This window comes from Astatotilapia calliptera, chromosome 9 (assembly GCF_964374335.1).
Source record: "Astatotilapia calliptera chromosome 9, fAstCal68.1, whole genome shotgun sequence".
Classification (NCBI taxonomy): domain Eukaryota; kingdom Metazoa; phylum Chordata; class Actinopteri; order Cichliformes; family Cichlidae; genus Astatotilapia; species Astatotilapia calliptera.
In genome coordinates, this window is record NC_137430.1 from 1,410,745 (window position 1) to 1,433,352 (window position 22,608).

A 22,608-nucleotide genomic window follows, 5' to 3' on the forward strand; every position below is an offset into this window, starting at 1 on the left:
TCTGGAGCGAGGAACTGCCCTGGATCGAGTACGCCCACAAAAGCATGACCTCCTCCGCCACGGGCCGGTCCCCTTTCGAAGCTTCTCTGGGGTTCCAGCCACCTCTTTTTCCCTCCATCGAAGGCGAACACTCTGTGCCATCCGTCCGGGCGCATCTGCGTAGGTGTCGTCGGGTGTGGAAGGCCACCCGGGCTGCGTTATTACGCACGAAGGACCACAACAAACGCTTCGCTGACCGCCGCCGGTCCTCCGCTCCCGCCTATACTGTTGGGCAGAAGGTATGGCTTTCCACACGCTTCGTTCCCATCCGAGCGGAATCCAGGAAGCTCTCTCCTGCCTATATCGGCCCGTTCGAGATCTCGGCTTTGGTTAACCCTGTGTCTGTTAAGCTCAAGCTGCCTCGCAACATGAAGATACACGATGTTTTCCATGTGTCTCAGGTTAAACCTCTCCGGTCCAGTCCTCTGTGCCCGCCTTCCAGGCCCCCTCCTCCCCCCCGGCTCGTGGACGGTCTGCCGGCTTACTCGATCACCCGTATCATGGATTCTCGGCGGCGGGGGCGTGGCTTCCAGTACCTGGTGGATTGGGAGGGCTATGGCTTGGAGGAGCGGTCCTGGGTCCCTCGGGCGGCCATCCTGGACCGGCGCATGCTGCGGGCGTTCCATCGTCTGCATCCGGATAGGCCTGGTGGGTCGCCGGGGGGCTCCCGTTGAGGGGGGGGGGTACTGTCATGGTCCCTGTGCCTCACCAGCTGATTCTGTATTAGGCAACATGTTTTCTCTCTCTCTCTCTCTCTCTCTCTCCTGCCGGGGCGATGCTCATTATGGGCTCCCGCCCCTGGCCCACGCACCTGCTGCCGATCGGGATAATCACAAGGCCGATTTAAGACAGCAGCACTGTGTCACTCGTCGCTGGATCGTTGAGTTATCAGCGTCAGTCGCTCAGTAGATTGCAAATAAGGATCTGTGAGTTCGTTCCGTCTGTTCGCCTCTAACTATTATCTCTGTGTACAGATCTATCCCGGACCTTTCCCTGCCTGCCTGTCATCCCGTGGACGAGTGAGTGGATGGTGTTTCCCCAGTGTGGGGAGTGAAGAGAGAGAGCCTTTGGAGGACGTCAGATTCCCGTCTTTTCCCTCACATACCCCGGAACCCTGGACCCCCCTCCCCTCCCTCCAGCACTTTGTAAATAGCATCACCTGGTGTCGTTGTGTAAATAAAATCTGTAAATCCTGTAAGGAGTCCCGGTCTGCGCCTGAGTCCGTTAACTGAAACCTGACACGCAGTATGAAAATAAAGCTTATTTGCTTTCTTTCCAAATGTTACGTGAGAAGGTTGAAGGTTTCAAGTACTGAAATTGGAGAATGTTTGTTTTATTCTGCCTCACAGAGGCACCAACGATGCAAGTGAGAACACACTTGTGCCATTCTTCATCACTCACAAGTTCAGTCAACTTGAGGCTAAAGGTCAAGTCTTTCTAAGCTGTGATAAAATTGTGGAAAGGCATATTTTTCTGTCAGATGCTGCACTACTCATGACTGTAACTATATTATAGCTATATTACTATAGCTATATTTAGCTACGGAATATTTGTTAGTCTGTTTAGCCTTGTCGGTTAGTCTGTTTTTTACCTGGTTTAGTTGACTAAGAAATTAGTCACCAGGAATGTTCCCATTTCAACTGTTTCACAATAGTATATGTAGCATCGCCTTAATAGTGTCTGAATTGTAGCTATCATATCACTTTAAAAATATACCAATCAAATGTGAGATACAAGGGCATTCTGCATTTGATGTCAACATACAAATAAAAGGATAAAAAATATATATATATGGCTCGAAATCAGGGAAGGTGGTGACATGTAGTCAGGGTAAGGCAACAGTAAATTTTTAACCCTGCTTTTGAATATAGGTGTACCCAGTTAAAAATTATGGATTTGGTCCTTCTGAAAATGTTTGTAAAATATGTAAAGGAATGCTATACAACAGAAAACTTGCAGACTGGCATTATTAAAATAACTCTGTTCCACAAATCTTGCAGTACATGGAAAATGTCAGTAAAATAGAATGCATTGCTCTAAAACCTGGACATACAGTGGTGTGGAAAAGTGTTTGCCCTGTTCCTGATTTCTTATTTTTATTTGCTGTCATATTTAAATGTTTTGGATAATCAAACAAATTTAAGCATTAAACAAAGATGACAGAAGTAAACAATCAAGGTTTTTATTATTAAGGGGGGGAAAGGGCTTATATGGCCCTGTGTGAAAAAGTGATTGCCCCCTAAATCTTAGAACTGGTTGGGCCACCCTTAGCAGCAACAACTGCAATCAACTGTTTGTAGTAACTGGCAACAAGTCTTTTACAGCACTGTCGAGAAACTCTGGCCCACTCATGAAGTGTAATTCAGAAACATTAGAGGGTACAGAGAAGGCTACCCCCCCCCCCCCCCCCTCTGTCCCCTTCTGGCTGCCTCTGCCTCAATTTTATCCCACAACTTAGACATTCACATTACTCACACTCTCATTACACATACATATAGGATCTTGGGGGTGGGCACGATACACGGAGTCCAAAGTACCATCAGGGTGTACACCCCAACCCTGGCGTCGTTGCCCACCTCTCAATTTTAAATACACGTAGACATTGAGGGCTAGCAGGAGGGACCATGCGCTTACCTGCTGCTCTCTGTCAGGTAGCTCCATGCCCTCCTGGGTTTTAAATGCACCTTAGAACACACATGCATCAACACTACAATGAGCGGGTGGAGGGAGGTTTGGAGTCTTCTCTCACCCCCGTTCTCTGCGGCCTGCTGGAGCGGGGGGGCTAGGAGGAGTTGGCCGTCCGACTGCGGTCTGGAGTGTGGGGCCTCCCTGCTGCTGCGGAGTCGGGGCGGTCTGCCTCCCCCCACCGCAGGGAAAAGGGTAACACCACCTGGGTCTGGGTGCAGTTCCCCCCTCCAGGGGCAAGGGTACCTAGACCCGGTTTGTAGAGTACGCTTGGGGAGTGTGATTGTGTGTACAGCGTCTCTTTATGTCTGTCTCCACGTTGGTTGAGTGTGGAGTGAGTGCATATGAGAGCATGAGGGTGGGAATGGATGTTTGTGTCTGTGTGTGCCTGTATGTCTGTGTCTATATGTCAGGTTGGGTATCAGACGCCACCTCTCTGGGGACACCTCAGGCCCTCCAAGGTTTGGAGGCCTATCTCCACCCACCACCACTTCCCCTGCCGGTGGCGGACTCCCTCAGGTGTCGGTGTGTTGGTGGTTCTTTGTGTCCGGGGATGGGCGTCCAGGTACACACCGGCTCACTCCTTGGCGGCCAGTTATCGGGGCCTGGAGCCTGTGGCTCGCTCGGGCCACTTCGGAGGTGGGGTGCCACCGGCCTCTCGGCCTGGGGCTCGGTCACTCAGGCACGGCTGGCTGCCGGCGGAGCTCACGGGCGCGTCACTGCAACTCCCCCTGGCTTCTGCTCCGCGGCTGCTGAGTGACCCCTCATCTGGGACTCTCCTCAGCTCTTTCTGGGACAGTGGCGCGGCTGCCCCTCTGTTGGTCTTCCTTGGTCTCTTGTGTTCTGGGGGCCTCTGGATGTCTGGAGTTTTGATCTCCTCCATACCTGCTTCATGCCCTGGAGGACGGGGCTGTGGCCCCCCCACACCCTCTAGCAGATCATTACATGAAGGAACCTTTTAAAAAAACAAGCGCGTCCATGCTCACAGGTGTACACACGGGTGCTCACACCCACAAACTACACCCTTTTTGGCTCCTACCTCAAAGCACACTGTGTTCTGTTGATCTTATGTGCTGCACAATAATGTTTAATATGTAGTATTTACTGTCATATTCCCATATATCATTGTGATGTTGTTTATTCTATTACTCTTGTTCTCTTCTGCTTGTTTTCTTTTTTCTTTCTCAGCAGGTGATCCAGGTGAATGATATATGCATTTTTTTTCTCTGCCCGTTCTGTTCCTTTATGTTTTTTGCCCTTCTCCCCCATCCCTCTTCTCTTTCCCTCTTTCTTTCTCCCCTTTTTTCCCCCAGTCAAGTCTGTCCCGTATTCAGTAAGTGAAAATAAAATAAACAATAAAACGTGAATCAAATGGACCATTACGGCAAGGCTGGGATGGTCAGTTTGGTAAAGTAAATCTGTTGGGCATCTTTCTTTGCCTTTAGACAACAATTCTGATGGCAAAAGAGCCAAACGGGACAGGCAAAAAAAAAAAAAAAAAAAGAAACATTAGAGGGTTTTCAAGCATGAACTGCTTTTTTAAGTTCTTTCCTGAATCAGATTCAGGTCAGGACTTTGAATAGGCCATTTCAACAACTACCGACCAGTTGCTCTAACACCTGTTATAATGAAGTGCTTTGAGAAACTGGTCCGACGTCACATCATGTCCTGCCTGCCACCCACACTCGACCCACTCCAGTTCACATACAGATCTCACGGATCAAATAAAGATGCCATTGTTACAACAGTCCACACCACCATCTCTCACCTGGAACAACAGGGGCGTTATCCCAGGCTGCTCTTTGTTGACTTTGCTTTCAAAACGATACTCCCGGACAGACTAATAGTTAAACTGCTGAATATCGGACTTCCTTCTACTACCTGCTGCCACCTCACCCTTAACACCGGATCTCCACAGCGCTGTGTACTGAGTCCCCTACTGTACACTCTGTACACACATGACTGTGTTAGTTCCCACCCAGACAACGCAGTCATTAAGTTTGCAGATGATACCACCGTGGTGGGGCTCATCTCTGGTGGAGACGAGACAGCATACAGAGCTGAGGTTCAGAGGCTGTCAGACTGATGTGTAGACAACAACCTGTACCTCAATACCACAAAGAAAAAAGAGCTGGAGGAAGTCTGAGCTGCAACCTGTCAGCATCAACGCGGGAGTGTGTGGAAAGGGTGTCCAGTTTCAAGTTCCTGCAAGTTCTGCACATGGACACAGACCTCCAATGGAGCTCAAACACCTTTGCGGTTTTAAAGAACGCCTAACAGCGTCTCCACTTTCTGAGAAAAGAAAAATGGACCTGAAGAAGGAGCTGCTGACTGTCTTCTACCGCTGCTCCATTGAAAGTGTGCTGACATACTGCATCAGTGTGTGGTTCTCCAGCTGCACCACAGCACACAGAAAGGCACTTCAGAGGGTCATCAATATGGCCCAAAAAATCATTGGATATCCTCTTCCCTCCCTGAAGGACCTGTACAGCATGCACTGTCTCAAGAGGGCACACAGCATCCTACGGGACTGTACACATCCAGGACACCGGGTGTTTAAGCTGCTGCCGTCTGACCGGAGGTTCAGGCTGCTGAGGTGCCAGACAAACAGACTCAAGGACAGCTAACAGGACAATAGCTCTACACTGTAAAATGTAATATTGTGTTTAATTAAAAATATTAAATAGGCTGAACTCAATTTTTAACAATTTTTTTGAGTTCTGGGAACTAATTAGATTTTACAGTGTAATCAATGCAAACAGCTGGCCTGATTGGCTACCTCCCTGGACTTTTTGTGGTGGAGGGCAACAACAATAACAACAATAACATGTATATTTAGAACAAGGCACAATAATAATAATAACAATGTGAAATAAACATTCACTGATTCTTCTTTTTATTACTTAAGTTACTGCACTGTAAAATCTAATTAGTTCCCTGAACTTAAAAAAATTGAGGAAACTCGTTGCCTCAAAAAAAATGAGTAAAGCTTAGCTAAAAATGACAAAATTAGGACAACTTATTTATTTTAAGTACTCTGTACTAGCTCATTTGTTCCCAGAACTCAAGAAAATTGGATCAAGTTTACGTAAGATGACCAAGTTAGGGCAACTTACTCATTTTGAGTACACTGTACAGCCTTGTTAGTTCCCAACTTTTATTTTCAAACACAACAAAGTATAACAGCCAACCTACTGGACACTGTTCTGCTGAACAACAAACAATTATATTGCCATCACTGTTATAATCTTACAATGAAACAAAGTCTCAGATGTAATTATTCTGAAAATAAGTTTAGACCTACCACAAGTTTGTTTTGTACTTACATTACTTACAGTGGGGCAAAAAAGTATTTAGTCAGCCACTGATTGTGCAAGTTCCCCCAGTTAAAATGATGACAGAGGTCAGTGATTTGCACCAGAGGTACACTTCAACTGTGAGAGACAGAATGTGAAAAAAAAAATCCATGAATTCACATGGTAGGATTTGTAAAGAATTTATTCGTAAATTAGGGTGGAAAATAAGTATTTGGTCACCTCAAACAAGGAAAATCTCTGGCTCTCACAGACCTGTAACGTCTTCTGTAAGAAGCTTTTCTGTCCCCCACTCGTTACCTGTATGAATGGCACCTGTTTGAACTCATCATCTGTATAAAAGACACCTGTCCACAGCCTCAAACAGTCAGACTCCAAACTCCGCCATGGCCAAGACCAAAGAGCTTTCGAAGGACACCAGGAAAAGTATTGTAGACCTGCACCAGACTGGGAAGAGTGAATCTACAATAGGCAAGCAGCTTGGTGTGAAAAAATCAACTGTGGGAGCAATCATCAGAAAATGGAAGACATACAAGACCACTGATAATCTCCCTCGATCTGGGGCTCCACGCAAGATCTCATCCCGTGGGGTCAAAATGATCATGAGAACGGTGAGCAAAGATCCCAGAACCACACGGGGGGACCTGGTGAATGACCTGCAGAGAGCTGGGACCAAAGTAACAAAGGTCACCATCAGTAACACACTACAACGGCAGGGAATCAAATCCCGCAGTGCCAGACGTGTTCCGCTGCTGAAGCCAGTGCATGTCCAGGCCCGTCTGAAGTTTGCCAGAGAGCACATGGATGATACAGCAGAGGATTGGGAGAATGTCATGTGGTCAGATGAAACCAAAGTAGAACTTTTTGGTATAAACTCAACTCGTCGTGTTTGGAGGAAGAAGAATACTGAGTTGCATCCCAAGAACACCATACCTACTGTGAAGCATGGGGGTGGAAACATCATGCTATGGGGCTGTTTTTCTGCCAAGGGGACAGGATGACTGATCCGTGTTAAGGACAGAATGAATGGGGCCATGTATCGTGAGATTTTGAGCCAAAACCTCCTTCCATCAGTGAGAACTTTGAAGATGAAACGAGGCTGGGTCTTCCAACATGACAATGATCCAAAACACACCGCCCGGGCAACAAAGGAGTGGCTCCGTAAGAAGCATTTGAAAGTCCTGGAGTGGCCTAGCCAGTCTCCAGACCTCAACCCCATAGAAAATCTGTGGCGGGAGTTGAAAGTCATCCAGCCACGGAAATGGATTCAGCAGACCCAGCGGTCTCGACTCCCACCCTCGCCACTTTGGCCGCGATGCTGGCACGCCACGAGCAGATGTTTTTTCACCTTCGAGCAGAGATCGCGAACCTCACACAGGCCGTGGCCCGGCTAACACCGCTACCGGCCGCTCCACTGGTCGCCGCTCCTCCGTCGGAGGCGCCAGTTCCAGCAGTAAGTGTCGCGCCACCTGCTCCCTCACCTGTTCATGTTGACAGATTTCTCCCTACTCCAAGGGCTTTCACGGGAGAGATTGATAAATGTGCTGGTTTCCTCACTCAATGTGCCCTTCAGTTTCGCCAGCAACTGCAAGCCTTTTCTACTGATTGTGTGAAAATTGCTTACTGTATATTGTCCAGTTACTCCAGGACCGTGTTCTAACCTGGGCTCAAGCTGCGCTTCAGGCGGAGCCGGACATCACCTTTTCTGACTTTCTTACTAAGTTTAAAGGTGTGTTTGACAGGAAAGCCACAACTGCCACCGCCGGCCAGCGCTTGCTTGCGCTTAAACAAGGTAAACGCAGCATGGCTGATTTTTCTATTGACTTTTCTACCTTGGCTGAACAGGCAAAATGGGGGGAAGAGGCCCTTAAAAGTGCATTGCTCACTAATGTTAATGAGGAAATAAGGAATGAACTGATGCTCCGTGAACTGCCTTCCTCCCTAGATGCGCTTTTGGCTTTGTGTATGCGGGTGGACAACCAGGTGCGCGCACATCTGAGCGCGCGCGGGCGTTCGGGGCATGCCCCGCTGGATTTTTGTGGGACCTCTACTGCTGCCCATGGGTCGTGTGACGCCGACACCGGGGATGGGGAAGAACCCATGCAGCTTGGGCGCTCACGGCTGTCGCCCGCGGAGCGCCAGTGCCGCCTTGCCTCCGGTGAGTGCGTTTATTGCAGCCGCAAAGGACACTCTGTCTCCTCCTGCCCAACGCTGGCAAAAGGGCGCGCTCACCAGTGATCGAGAGGGTGCTGGTGGGCGATCTGTCGAGTGAAAGCCCTCTCCCCAGACTTCTCTTGCCGGCTAAACTACGTGTTCGGACTGTTTCTCACTCTCTCTCCGTTCTCATTGATTCTGGGGCCGAGCAGAACTTTATTGACACCTCACTCGCCGCCAAATTAAACATCGCCTTGGAGCCTCTGTCACGCCCTCTCCGCGTTCACGCACTATCAGGTCAGCGCCTGTTTGACATCACTCATGTTTCTGAATTCTCTCGGGCAACCACACGGAAAGGATTTTTTTTTTTCATTTAAGGCCCCTCTCACTCCGCTGGTCCTGGGTCACCCCTGGCTTGTTCTCCACAACCCGCATATTGACTGGGAGAAGGGTGCCGTACTTGGTTGGAGTGTGGCCTGCCACATGAACTGCCTCCGGGCTGCGGCTTCCCCCGTTCCGCTCCTGCCCGCGGCCTCGCCGTCGGGCGCCCCGGACCTCTCGGTGGTTCCGCGGGTTTATCACGATCTGCGGGATGTTTTTTGTAAGGATCGTGCGCGGTCCCTTCCCCCGCACCGCCTAAACGATTGTGCCATCGATCTTCTTCCTGGGGCTCCGCTGCCGTCTAGCCGCCTGTACAGCCTCTCCCGGCCGGAGAGGGATGCTATGGAGCGCTACATCGCGGAGTCGCTGGCGGCGGGGCTGCTTCGCCCCTCCTCTTCCCTCGTCGCGGCTGGGTTCTTTTTCGTGGATAAGAAGGATGATTCGCTGCAGCCGTGTATTGACTTTCGGGGCCTTAACCGGATCACTGTTAAAAACGAGTACCCTTTGCCGTTGCTTTCCTCGGCCTTTGAACTGCTTCAGGGCATGACCATCTTTACCAAGCTGGATCTGCGCAACGCTTACCACCTGGTGCGCATCAGGGAGGGGGATGAGTGGAAGACCGCGTTCAATACGCATCGGGGCCACTTTGAGTATCTCGTGATGCCGTTTTGGCTGACTAACGTCCTCGCAGTGTTTCAGGCGATGGTTAATGATGTCCTTCGTGATTTTGTTAACCGTTGTGTGTTTGTGTACTTAGATGACATCCTGATCTTTTCTAAGACACTCGAGGAGCACAAGGTCCTTGTCCGGCAGGTCCTGCTACGCCTTCTGGAGAACCGGCTCTTTGTGAAGGGGGAGAAGTGCGACTTCCACGTGACTTCAGTGAGTTTTCTGGGCCATATTATCAAGAAGGGGGACTTGCGGACTGATCCGGAGAAAGTGCGGGCTGTGGTGGAATGGCCTACTCCTCCTGATTGCCGCCAAGGGCAACGTTTTTTGGGATTCACCAACTTTTACAGACGGTTCATTCGCGATTTCAGCAGGATCACTCTCCCTCTTACTAAACTCACCTCTCCCAAAGTTCCCTTCCAGTGGGATTCTGCCGCTCAGCGAGCCTTCGCCCTGCTCAAGGACAGGTTCACCACTGCTCCCACACGCCGGCAACTGGACCGTACACGGCAGTTCGTTGTGGAGGTGGACGCGTCGGACTCCGGGGTTGGGGCAGTTCTGTCTCAACAGACGGACGGTAAGCTGCACCCGTGTGCCTTTTATTCTTGCAGTCTCTCTCCAGCAGAGAGTAACTATGACATCGGGGACCGGGAGCTTCTGGCCGTCAAGCTGGCCCTGGAGGAGTGGAGACATTGGTTGGAGGGAGCAGCACAACCATTCATCGTCTGGATGGATCACAAAAATCTGGAGTACCTGCACTCGGCTAGACGTCTCAATTCCCGGCAAGCCAGGTGGGCGCTGTTTTTCCCTCGTTTTGACTTCACTATCACCTACAGGCCAGGAACACGGAACGTAAAGCCAGACGCCCTGTCCAGGCAATTCTCCATCACTGGGGAGGACTCGGACCCTGAGCCTGTCCTCCCGGCCGCCTGCGTAATTGGAGCCATCTCCTGGGAGATCGAGAGGCTCATCCAAGAGGTGCAGGAGACTGAACAGGATCCTGGAACTGGCCCACCTGGTCGCCTCTTCGTTCCTTCAGCCGTCCGCTCTCAGGTTCTCCAGTGGGCTCACACCGCCCGCTTTTCATGCCATCCTGGGGTCCTCCGCACCTGCTCGTTCCTCCGACGCTACTTCTGGTGGCCCGCTATGGCTAGGGACGCCAAGGAGTACGTAGCAGCCTGTTCGACCTGCGCCTGGAGTAAGCTTTCGAACCGCCCTCCACCGGGTCTTCTGCAGCCTCTCCCTACACCAGCCCGACCATGGTCCCATGTTTCTTTGGACTTTGTCACGGGCCTGCCGCCCTCCGCTGGTAACACCGCCATACTTACCGTTATCGATCGTTTCTCCAAAGCTGCACACTTCGTCGCCCTCCCGAAGCTCCCCTCTGCCTTGGAGACGGCCCGGCTCCTCACCTCCCATGTGTTCCGTCTTCACGGGATCCCCGAGGACATCGTCTCGGATAGAGGGCCACAATTCACGTCCCGTGTTTGGAGGGAGTTCTGCTCCGCACTGGGGGCCAAGGTCAGTCTGTCTTCCGGTTTCCATCCACAGAGTAACGGGCAATCGGAGTGGGCCAACCAGGAGCTGGAAGCTGCCCTCCGCTGTGTCGCTTCGCACAACCAATCGACCTGGAGTGAACAGCTTCCATGGATCGAATGCGTCCACAACAGCCACACATCCTCCGCCACGGGCAAGTCTCCCTTCGAAGTGTCCCTGGGCTATCAACCGCCTTTGCGCCCGGCCATCGAAGGTGAGCACTCCGTTCCTTCAGTACAGGCTCACCTCCGCGGGTGCCGTCGTGCCTGGCGGGCGACTCGGGCTGCCCTACTCCGTACTAAGGAGCGGAACAAGACCCTCGCTGACCGTCGCCGGACACCGGCCCCCGAGTACACCATCGGTCAACAGGTATGGCTGGCTACCCGTTTTGTGCCGCTACGGACTGAGTCGAAGAAGCTGTCCCCTCAGTTTATTGGCCCCTTTCCCGTTGAAGCCATTGTGAACCCTGTGTCTGTCCGCCTCAAGCTGCCGCACAACATGCGCATTCACAATGTCTTCCGTGTGTCTCAGGTCAAGCCGGTGCTCTCCAGCCCGTTGTGCCCTCCCTCCAGGGCGCCGCCGCCCCCCCGGCTCGTGGATGGTCAGCTGGTCTACAATATCACCCGCATCATGGACTCCCGGCGCCGGGGTCGGGGTTTTCAGTACCTGGTTGACTGGGAGGGCTACGGGATAGAGGAACGCTCCTGGGTGCCTCGAGCTGCTGTCCTGGATAGAATAGAATAGAATTCAACTTTATTGTCATTGCACATGCACAGGTACAGGGCAACGAAATGCAGTTTGCATCCATCCAGAAGTGCTTAGTGATATAGATATATTACAATATATATTAGCAATAATATAGATATCTAAGTATATTACAGAAATGGGTCTATTATGTTATAATGTACACGGTATGAAGTATGTTGTGAATATTCTATAACTATAAGTATGTACAGGCTGTAGTGAGTACAAGCTATGTACAGGATATGGACAGGATATAAATATAAAAAACTATACAGAATATGAAATAAATAACTTTACAGGAATCTGAGATATACAGCTATACAGAAATGGGAACTATGCAAGTTGTAAACAGTTGTAGGGTTAAAAATTATCGTATGTACAGAATGATTGTTTACACAGGGCTATACAGTAGTGCAGTTAAGGTAAGTGAGGGTGTGGATAATTTCTACAGAGGCTATATAAAGTGCTAGTGGTTGTGAGTGGTGGTTCACTCCATGTTATTATTGTGTGTTTGAGGGTACAGTTGTCCATTGTGTGTGTGTGTGTATGTTCAGTCCATGAGTTAACGTGGGTCAGATGTCAGGAGGCAGAGTTCAGGAGTCTGACAGCTGTGGGATAGAAGCTGTTCCGGTACCTGGTGGTCTTAGTCCGGAGGCTCCTGTAGCGCCTCCCAGAGGGCAGGAGGGTGAAGAGTCCATGTGATGGGTGACTGGGGTCTCTGATGATTTTCCCAGCCCTTTTCAGACACCGCTTCCTGTAGATGTCTTTTATGGCAGGAAGTGGTGCTCCGGCGATGCGCTGGGCAGTTTTCACGACCCTCTGCAACGCCTTCCGGTCCGAGGCAGAGCAGTTCCCGTACCAGACTGTTATACAGTTGGTCAGGATGCTCTCGATGGTGCAGCGATAGAAGTTCACCAGGATGTCTGAGGACAGGTGGTTCTTCCTCAGAGTCCTCAAGAAGAAGAGGCGCTGGTGAGCCTTCTTGACCAGCTTGGAGGATTTGGTCGTCCAGGTGAGATCCTTGGAGATGTGGACTCCCAGGAACTTGAAGCTGCTCACACGCTCCACAGCCGTCCCCTTAATGTGGATGGGTGGATGTGGGTCAGCATTCCTCCTGTAGTCCACGATGAGCTCCTTGGTCTTCTCGGTGTTAAGCAGCAGGTTGTTTGTGTCGCACCACTCAGCCAGACGATCCACCTCCTCCCTGTAGGCGGCCTCATCGTTGTCACTGATGAGGCCAATCACCGTGGTGTCATCTGCAAACTTAATGATGGTGTTGGAACCATCAGCAGGTCTGCAGTCGTGGGTGAAGAGGGAGTAGAGGAAAGGGCTCATCACACAGCCTTGTGGTACACCGGTGTTCATCGTGATTGTAGATGAGCAGCGGTTATCCAGCCGGACATGTTGGGGGCGGTTGGTCAGGAAGTCCAGTAACCATTTGCAGATGAGGGAACTGATGCCCAGGTCTGTCAGTTTCCTGATGAGTTGTGAGGGGTGGATTGTATTGAATGCTGAACTGAAGTCTATAAACAGCATTCTGGCGTAGGTGTTGTTGTTGTCCAGGTGTGAGAGGACAGAGTGCAGTGCGATGGAGACTGCATCCTCTGTGCTCCTGTTCTGGCGGTATGCGAATTGGTGGGGGTCCAGGGTGGGGGGGAGACAGGATTTGAAGTGTGCTAGGACCAGCTGCTCTAAGCACTTAGTGATGATGGGGGTGAGTGCTACTGGGTGGTAGTCATTGAGGCAAGATGGGTTGGAGTTTTTGGGTATCGGGACGATGGAGGTGGATTTGAAGCAGGCCGGTACCACAGCGTGGGCCAAGGACAGATTGAATATGTCTGTGAGCACTCCTGCAAGCTCCCCAGAACACGCTCTGAGAACACGCCCGGGGATGCCATCAGGACCTGCAGCCTTGTGGACATTGATCCTGCTCAGCACCGCTCCTACATCGGTGGGGGAGAGAGTCAGAGGTTGGTGGTCTGGCGTCACGTCTGCTTTGGTTGTGGTTGTGGGGTTCCCTCGCTCAAAACGAGCATAAAAGTTGTTGAGCTCGTTGAGGAAGGAGACATCAGAGGATGCGGGGGAGGGTTTGGTGGTCCTGTAGTCTGTAATGGTCTGGAGTCCTTGCCACATGCGTCGGGGGTTGGAGTTGGAGAAGTGTTCTTCTACCTTCTTTTTGTAATGGTGTTTGGCTTAGGGCCATGCTCCGGGACTTCCACCGCAGGCATCCAGGTAAGCCTGGTGGGTCGCCGGGAGGGTCCCGTTGAGGGGGGGTACTGTCATGGTCTCCGTGCCTGCCCGGTCGGCCCCACAAGGCTACATTTGCTGTTTCTGTTCTCTCCCTCTCTGCCTGGGCGGAGCTCACTGTGGGCTCCCGCCCTTGGCCCACACACACACCTGACAACAATCACCTGTCATCACCGGGAGCACTATTTGAGGCTGGAACACAGATCCTCTCGTCACTGGATGATTGTACTACTGACGTTAGTGTTCTCACAGCTCCTGTGGACTTGTGCTTCATAATTCGTGATTTGTGATTAGTTGGTGACTTTCCTTCTCTTCTGCCTCAGATCTTCCCATCTTCCCCCTCCCTGCCGTGTGAACGTGTGTGAGTGTGAGCAAAGAAGACGTGAGCGAGTGTGAGAGAGCTACCCTATGATTCCCCGGAGTTTTGGATCCCTTCACTGTACATATATTGCACTGGCACTTGTTGAATTTACCCAATTCTTTGAATCTTTGGGCTGAAGGAAGGACAATACTCGGTGTATAAATGCTCAATCAACAATCATTTATTTCCATACAATTCAACAGTCAGAGCATTACAACGTCCGGACGGGAGAGATGCCTGCAGAGGTTCGACAGCATGTCTCAAAATGGTGGCAACTTTCACAGACTTTTATAGCTAGTCACAGCCCCCCTCTTTGTCATAAAAGCTGCATCTTCACATGTTTTTCTAATTCTTAGCGAGCCTGGCTCCTGACCTTGCCTCCCTGTCTTTCTGTGTGAAATTGGAAGGGGGTGAAGAATGTGGTTTTATCTCTTCTGCCGAGACACCTAGTCTCCCTCTTACAGCCTTCTTCACATGATTCAGCAATAAAACATCTCAAGAAAACAGTGTCAGACATTCACAGCTGATCAAGGATACAGAGTAATGTACACTTTGTCTAATGAACTACAAATGATTATGTTTCTTTTATTCAAGAGTATAATAGAGACTAAACTACATACATAGCACACCATTAGAACTAAAGGATAATATATGGCCTACAGCTGTTAAGCTAATTTACTACATTGACTACTGGTCATAAAATGGCATATGTTTAACTACTAGTCTTTAACACACTGTAAATAAACTACACCTTGGAGACACCTAACCGCTCTGCGTTTGAGTCCCTGTAACCAGATCGTGACATATATGGATAACAATTGCACTAATGTTTATTTTGGCTCATGCTATACACTGAAGCCATCACATCATCTTCTTCAACCCTGCTACCACAAGCCCCTTACTAAAGCAACATGAAGACAACTGTAATCTTCATAAGCATGGAAGAAACTGGAGAAGCCAATTAACCACACATCCTGGCAAACTGACTGGATAATAATAAGGCACAGTCATTTATAGAAATCCTCCTTCAGCCATCATGTTTCTACACCAGTGGTCATGAAAATGATTGGAACAGATGAATTCAATGATTTGGATGGTTGAGTTTTGACTTTTGGTAATACAGTGTACATCTTGGGTTTGATGGTGATTGTAACACACCCCAAGCAAGAGGGCGGCTGACAGATTATGTCTGGTTCTGAAAAAAACAGATAAATCATGAGATGGACGACAGGTAGTGTGTTTCCTCTCTCGCTTCTGCCAGATCTTTATTTAAACACATTCATGCGTTCACAACAGGTTGCAAAAACTTCTTCCCATCTCCGTCTCACATTCCCAAAGCCCAGAACAAACTAAAATATTATAAACAAAAATCTAAACTGTCATCTCTGTTGTTTGTTACTAAGAGCTATAAATCACACTTTTTTCACACATAGTTTGATAAAGCAAACATTCCAGTACTGTACCATATACTAATGGCGTATCTGTATAGTGGAAATCTCCACATCAACATTGCAGAGCGATCAGAATTATTGTAGGTTATTACACTAACTTTAGACAATAACAATGACAACACATCAAACTGTCTCTGTGAACACATTAACTCAAATATACAGGAGCCGTGGTGTACTTTTGTTACAAGAGGGTGCCTTAAGTTTAGAAAACAACAAAGCTGACAGCTACTCCAGGATGTGGCGAGCTAAGCTAGCTCCTACTCTCGATCGTAACAGCTTTCAATGAGCAAAACAGACGAATACAGATCTCAGCAAAACAAACTGCTGGTCGGGTTTTACCCTTATTTGGCATGTAAATTATGTGGACCACATGTGTGGCCTTATTACTTACTAACCTGAAAAAAACAGATAAATCATGAGATGGACGACAGGTAGTGTGTTTCCTCTCTCGCTTCTGCCAGATCTGAAGACGAGCAGTAGCGTCACACTAAACCATCTCACTAGGGCGGATGTGCCCCCTTGTGGCGTAACTAGGGATCACACCACATGTTGGATCTCCAACAAAAATCACAAGATTAAGACCCTTCCTTAACAAAACTACACCTAAAAGCTTATACAATATACAAAAATTAAATCACATAATGTGCCCACACATTACAGTGTGTCACATGATTTTCCAGATGTGCAATGCTTGCCAAATTTCATATGCACTAACAGAACTCCACGCCATCAAAGATAAAGGCTTTTGAACTCTGCACTGACAATTTGTTGACAGTTTTTTACAAAATGGTGAACCAAACTGTTGCTCCAGCTGCTTCTTTTCTAGCCTTCCATTTTCCTTCAGTTTTGGGGGGAATTGGCACTGTATGTAAAAAGTGGATTTTTAAAAAAACTTATGATGCAAGTACATTCTATAACATATTCGATATCATATATAAGTATATATCAGTATAACAATACATTTTCAGGTTACTTAAAAAAAAATCAACATTTGGTTTTATAAAAACATTAATAATATTATTAAGTAGGGGTGGGTTTTAATAATTGATTCATCGATTAAAATCGATTCTGGCTTGGATAACGTGATATCAATTCATTAATATCCTGAATCGATTTTTTTATATAAATGTATTTTGCCCAAAATTCCACAATCTCAGGTGAAACGTCACAAAATTTTGACAACCACCAAACATTTAAAACAGTAAATGAGAGCAGGTACACGGCTTCTGCACAAAGACGTACACACAAAGCCCGGACCCGCGGATCAGAATCAGTGAGATCAGTCGCCTTTCTCACCCGACAGCTCGCTGATTCCGATGTTTCGACGTTCCGTGCTTTGTGTTTACGCCCTTTTTGCACTGATTCTAAAGCTGTTAGTTTTATCTCTCTCTAAACAATATTGACCGAACCAGCAGAAAAAGAAGATCCAAACTAAGCTTCACATAAACATCGTCATGGACTCCCTCTTACTTTTGCTGTTTTGCTTCCACCACAATAAAATCACACTTCATGCACAGCTCTCTCTCTCTCTCTCTCTCTGTACTTCAAGAACAGTTTCCCGTCTATTCCCGAAATCTGTTTTCTGCATTATTCGCTTGCTTGTTACGCACAAGACTACCGTTACTTACAGCGCTGTCGCCGATGTTTTTTTTTCCTTTTACTTACTTCCGAAAAGAAAACATAATTTCTGCCGTTCAATAGGCTTCTGAACAAATTTTAACTTTTTAAAATTATACAAAATGCCAAACGCTTAGCCGTGTCTCTAATAAAACCGCTGTAACTTCAGAGGTAATGTCATAAGTTGCTTACTGGTTTTCTTTTATTTTTGATGTACTACAGAATATTTTTATAAAATCCCAGGCCAGGAAAATCACCTTCATGTTTTATCTTCAGCTACTTTGACACAAAGACATCTGCTGTGATGCTCACACCTTTGATAAAGTCTGGAAAGTGTCAGCTTCCTTTCTATAGATACAAAAATATGTAAATGTACTGATCAGAATTATAATATTTCTGACTGTCTGAGGCAAAATTTCCCAGATTCAAATCGAATTGAATCGAATCGTGGATCGAATCGATTCAGGACCTTGTGAATTGGAATCGAATCGATTCTAGAAATCAGTGACGATACCCAGCCCTATTATTAAGTGTATCATCTTATAAATCTCTGCAGTGATACCTACTAATAGCACAATATTGTATTTTCTGTGTTTTTCTCTGCATGCAGTAGGGTGTTTATCCTGCCTAATTGAAGGTTTTTAGACAAAACCTGATGTGCAAAAAGAACAGTACCAAGTGAAATCTAATACTCTTGACCTGTGTTGCCTTTGTTGAGCTGCCTTTCATCAGGTTTTTGTAGTGACCCTTGGCTCTGTTCTCCTTAGTTTGAGGAAATATTTGGCCAACAGGATCTGTTTTCTCCAGAGCCATACCTACTTACAAGCACCCAAACATTGCAACAGCAGGATGTTATCCTAGATTTGGACTGATTTAGCTAAATGTTTGCCCAGCTACAAATCATGTTGGGTGGTGCCAAGTGGCATTCAGACAGATGATACCCTTGGGCTGGAACAATGAAAGTGGTGAGGAATGAGAGGATCTGCTCAATTCATGGAAGAATGGATGAGGGGGATGGCCATGAAGAGCAATACAGAGATCAATGAAGCTTCTCACAGGCTGGACGTTTTCTGGCTAGCCCCATACATGCTCTCACGAGGCAGCCTTCAGACTGTCTTCCAAAAAGCCTCAAACTCATCACTGAGCAATCCCACTGTGACAAGGACAACGTGGTTCAGTCACCTGTGCTAAACATAGCCAGAATCATGCCAAAGTAGCAATCTAGAACTGTTAGTTCCACTGTTGACCGCCACAATTTCTTCAGTACAACCACAGATTAATTTGAATTTTAACTTCATAAAAACCCGATCCCCTAATCCTCACAATATTTAACAAGCTGTCTTTCCCTGTAAAGATTACAATACTTGAAATGTCATTTATTCCACAAAAATAAAGACTGGAGACTGGAGTTGTAAAGGGATTAAATACCTGGAACATATATTTGAAGGAACAGACTTTATTCCATTTGAGAGATTAGTTATACAGTATGGGACTATCAAGAACAGATTTTCAGAATAACAAAAAATTAAATCTATAGTAAAAAAAGAAATGTAAGCTTAATTAAGTCACATTGCAAACACCACCAAATGAGGTGCAATTCCTCAATCTGAAACCCCCAAATTACTGCCTAAAATATACAGAACACCAAAATAGATGAATCAACATCCTTTCCTATTGCAAATTGGGAGGCAGATTAATCAATCAGCTTGGACCACAACGTCTGGTCTTAAATATGTTTAAAAACCTTTAAATTGATTAGTGCACTCTACTACATATAATGCACTATACAGGTCAACAGATGTTGACGATGGGTTTCACGTCGTCTAACAACTGCTTAAACTGTCAAGGCAATACACCTGACAATCACATCCACACTCTTTGGTTCTGTCCACCAGTTCAGAGGTTTTGATGTTGGATATGTGAAGACACATCAAAGTGTCTGAAATGTAACATTCCAGCCTCCACTTCAGTTTGCTTGTTGGGTGACTTAGGCTACGTTTACACTGCAGGTCTTAATGCTCAATTCCGATTTTTTGATCAAATCCGATTTTTTTTTGTCTGCTTGTTCACACTACAAATAAAATGTGACAGCAAACGCACTCTAGTGTGAACCCTCAAAGCGGCCCGCATGCGCAAAAGAAGACGTCACACACAACGCGCTCTGTTTAGACCCAGACCAAACGGTATTGTTTGACTAATGGCCCTTAATGTAAAGACTTGTTTCTGACTTTAGTTATAAAGTTATTTTGTTATTTACATATGGCCTAACAATGATCCTTATTGCCGTTTTGGAGAGGAGCGGTGCTTCAAAGGATAGTTGCAGATTTCTGTCAAAATCTGTAGATTATACAGTATAAATAAAATATTCACATTTCTCCAGCGCTGTCTTCCCAACAGTTTCTCTGACATGGATGGCCAGGAAACGTTCATGATGTCTTCTCCGGCGCTAATAACTGGCATCTGTCTTGTGTCAGTGACGTAAAAGACGGATTTAATGCGACATGACCATTCAAACGGCAGTCGCTTTCTAAAACATCAGATATGTATCGGATTCAGTACCACATACGAAAGTGACCCAGATCGGATTTGAAAATATCGGATTTGTGCCGTTCACGCTGTCATACCATGATCGGATAGGGTCAAAAAAATCGGATTTGATGCGCTTTGCCTGCAGTGTGAACGTAGTCACTACAGAGATGAATACAGTCCACATGGGTCTCACTCCCTTATGCATTACTAAGAAGACTGTCCTCATGAACTGGGAATATAAAAATCTTAAAAATCTGGTGTCATGTTTGCTGACTCTGTACTGTGCAAACAGAACGTTTTATTTACAACACCGGCGATTACTTACATATATAATTACACAGCATGCCCAAATTAACACTGTCAGATTTGATTTTCAACACTATTAAAGTGTCTACATAGGTCCACACCAGTGAGTGTTAATTTAACTGGAAAGTACATTAACTCTGATTTAGTGTTAAATATCAAACCTGTCTGTAGTTGATAATTTAACACTCATTAACACTAACTAAGTGTTGAGAGTGTATATATGAAGTCTCACAGAGTATTTTATTTTAACTACATAAGAGTCATCTTCTAATTAATTCTTAAAGGTGTAAATTTTACTGTTCTGATCTTTTAGAAATTCCTTGGGAAAAAATATTAAAAAGACCCAATGTTTTTCTGAAAAACATTTCTTTTTATATGTACCACAATTTCAAAACATTTTCTAAAACATGTAACAATATGGAATAATGTATATGTTCCCACTTTCATTAGAATATTGCTTATCAAAGGGTCTGACATAGGTGAGCTGGTCAATGCAAATAACAGCATGCTCATTACTCTTTTGTTCAATACAGTATCCATGATACTGTTCATCAAAGTATAAGGTGTTGACAGTACAGCCTATTATGAATGCATGTTGTTCATGTATTATGATATAGCAAATTATCTTAAAGACTGGTAGATCACTGGCAATTCCAGTGCATAAAAACAAGCCAACCTGGTATTCAGTGCCATAATTTCTAACCCAATTTGTAGTTGAAACATTTACACATGAATCTGCATTTAATGACTCGCACAATAAATGTCCACCTTCAATGCTATTAACTCTTTTTAATTTTAAAGGACCAAAACCTTTTATTACAATAGTTTTCATAGTAAAAGGCCAGTTGAACCTGATGTTGCTTTACTAGAGATTTTGTAAGGTTTTTAAAATTTTTGACGGCCTTTTTAAAAGAAATTGTGTGGATAAGAGGCAGTGGCGTGTCCAACGGGGTGGCCTGGGGGGGCACAGGCCACCCCCCAACCAGACTGGCCACCCCAGGTGGCACCCCAAAGGCAAAACAATAAAATTCAATCAAATATCAAATGTCCGATTATGTTTTCACGGTGAAGCTCAGATCTCAGAGTGTAAGTGAATGCAGCATCGGCTTCTGCGCTATGCGCGTTAGCAAAGGTAGGAGAGCCAAGCACGAAAGACGGCACTGCAGGAAACAATTTTTCGGTGAAAGAAAATGAGGACAGAATAAATGTCCCGGTAAGTAATATTAAGTTTGTTGAGTTTAGTAAACTTCGGTGAAATTAGAATACCAAGGAAAAAATAACACTTAAAGAATTATTGCAGCCATCGAATATTTCAGACAGTATGCTACTGAGGGCAGCTAACATAAGAGTTATGAGTTATAAGATATCATCTAAGTCGTAACATTGCTGTATGGAGCTGCAGATTTGGTTGCAGGTTAACATAGCTGGACTGGCCATTGGGCATACCGGGCATATGCCCGGTGACTTATTTTTTATTTATTTTTGTAATGGCATGAACAATGAGAGGTGGTGGATTGGCCAGATGCAGGTCAATGTGTAAAAATAACTCAGTTGTTTGGTGGTGGCTATGGCGGGGCTTCCACAGAGGCCAGCAGGTGGATGAGGGAAGGGGAGGCAGGAGGAGAGCCCCGAGGCAGCCACCGGTCCGAGTGTCAGGTGAACTGAACTTCAGGTAAGAAGTTATGACCTGCATTCTATCTGGGTCAGATATAAACCAAGTTCAGGTGGAGTTTATTTTCGTTGTGCTGACTTTTTACTGTCAGTTGCAATAACTCGTACTGCGTTCTAGCCAGCTTGACGGAGTTTTTATACAGCTGGGTGGGTGCTATGATGTTACTGATAGTGAACTTTATTTTATTCATACGTTTAGTTAGTAGAGTTGCCACGGCTCCTTAAAAAAATGGAATGGTCCCTCATTCAGAGAAAATATTACACGTTTCGTATTGAGCTGAGAAGAGACGCAGTTTGTCCCGGACTTTAGCTAGAATGGAAAAAGACACAAAGCTGGAGTTATTCTGTCTTTACGCTGCACAGCTGCCTCTTCTTCTCTCATTCTCTCCCCTGCCTCTCCTGTTGCTATTTCAATCATGAAACTGATCAATGATCAGCTGATCGGCTTTTCTCTCTTGTTTGTTTATCGCCCACTTTGCGCCAGAAAGAGGAAACCAGCAGATGTCGTGCTAAACAACAGCAGCACGTTTAAGCTTGATCAGCTGTTAGAATTTATTTAATATTAATTTCTAGTATCAGCTGATGTTTGCTGGAACCACAGCTGTAAAGCTGCTGGTCTTGATGTCGGTTTGGATATGTGGTGAGAGGGAAACATGAAGATGAAACCAGGAGATGTCCTTACTGGATCATCAGAGCTGAACAGGTGATGGAGAAACAGGTTTACCTTTTAGGTGACATGAATGAGTTGAAGTTATGAACTGTTTCTGAGAGACAAATAACACCAGGATCCTTTTCTAAGTAGCTGACAGCTGGTAACTGTGCAGGGGCGGATCTAGCAAAGTTTTGCCAGGAGGGCCAGGTAGGCATTAACAGGGAGAGGGGGGCACAAAGAAATACTTTTCTT

General features: G+C 46.6%; 1 long non-coding RNA gene across 1 annotated transcript; it reads left to right on the top strand.

Moving 5' to 3' along the window:
• Positions 1-247: 247 nt before the first annotated feature.
• On the top strand, positions 248-1,238 carry LOC145430819 (uncharacterized). Its single transcript, XR_013911143.1, has 2 exons — positions 248-932; positions 1,014-1,238. It is a non-coding gene; the product is annotated as an uncharacterized LOC145430819 (long non-coding RNA).
• Positions 1,239-22,608: the final 21,370 nt, after the last annotated feature.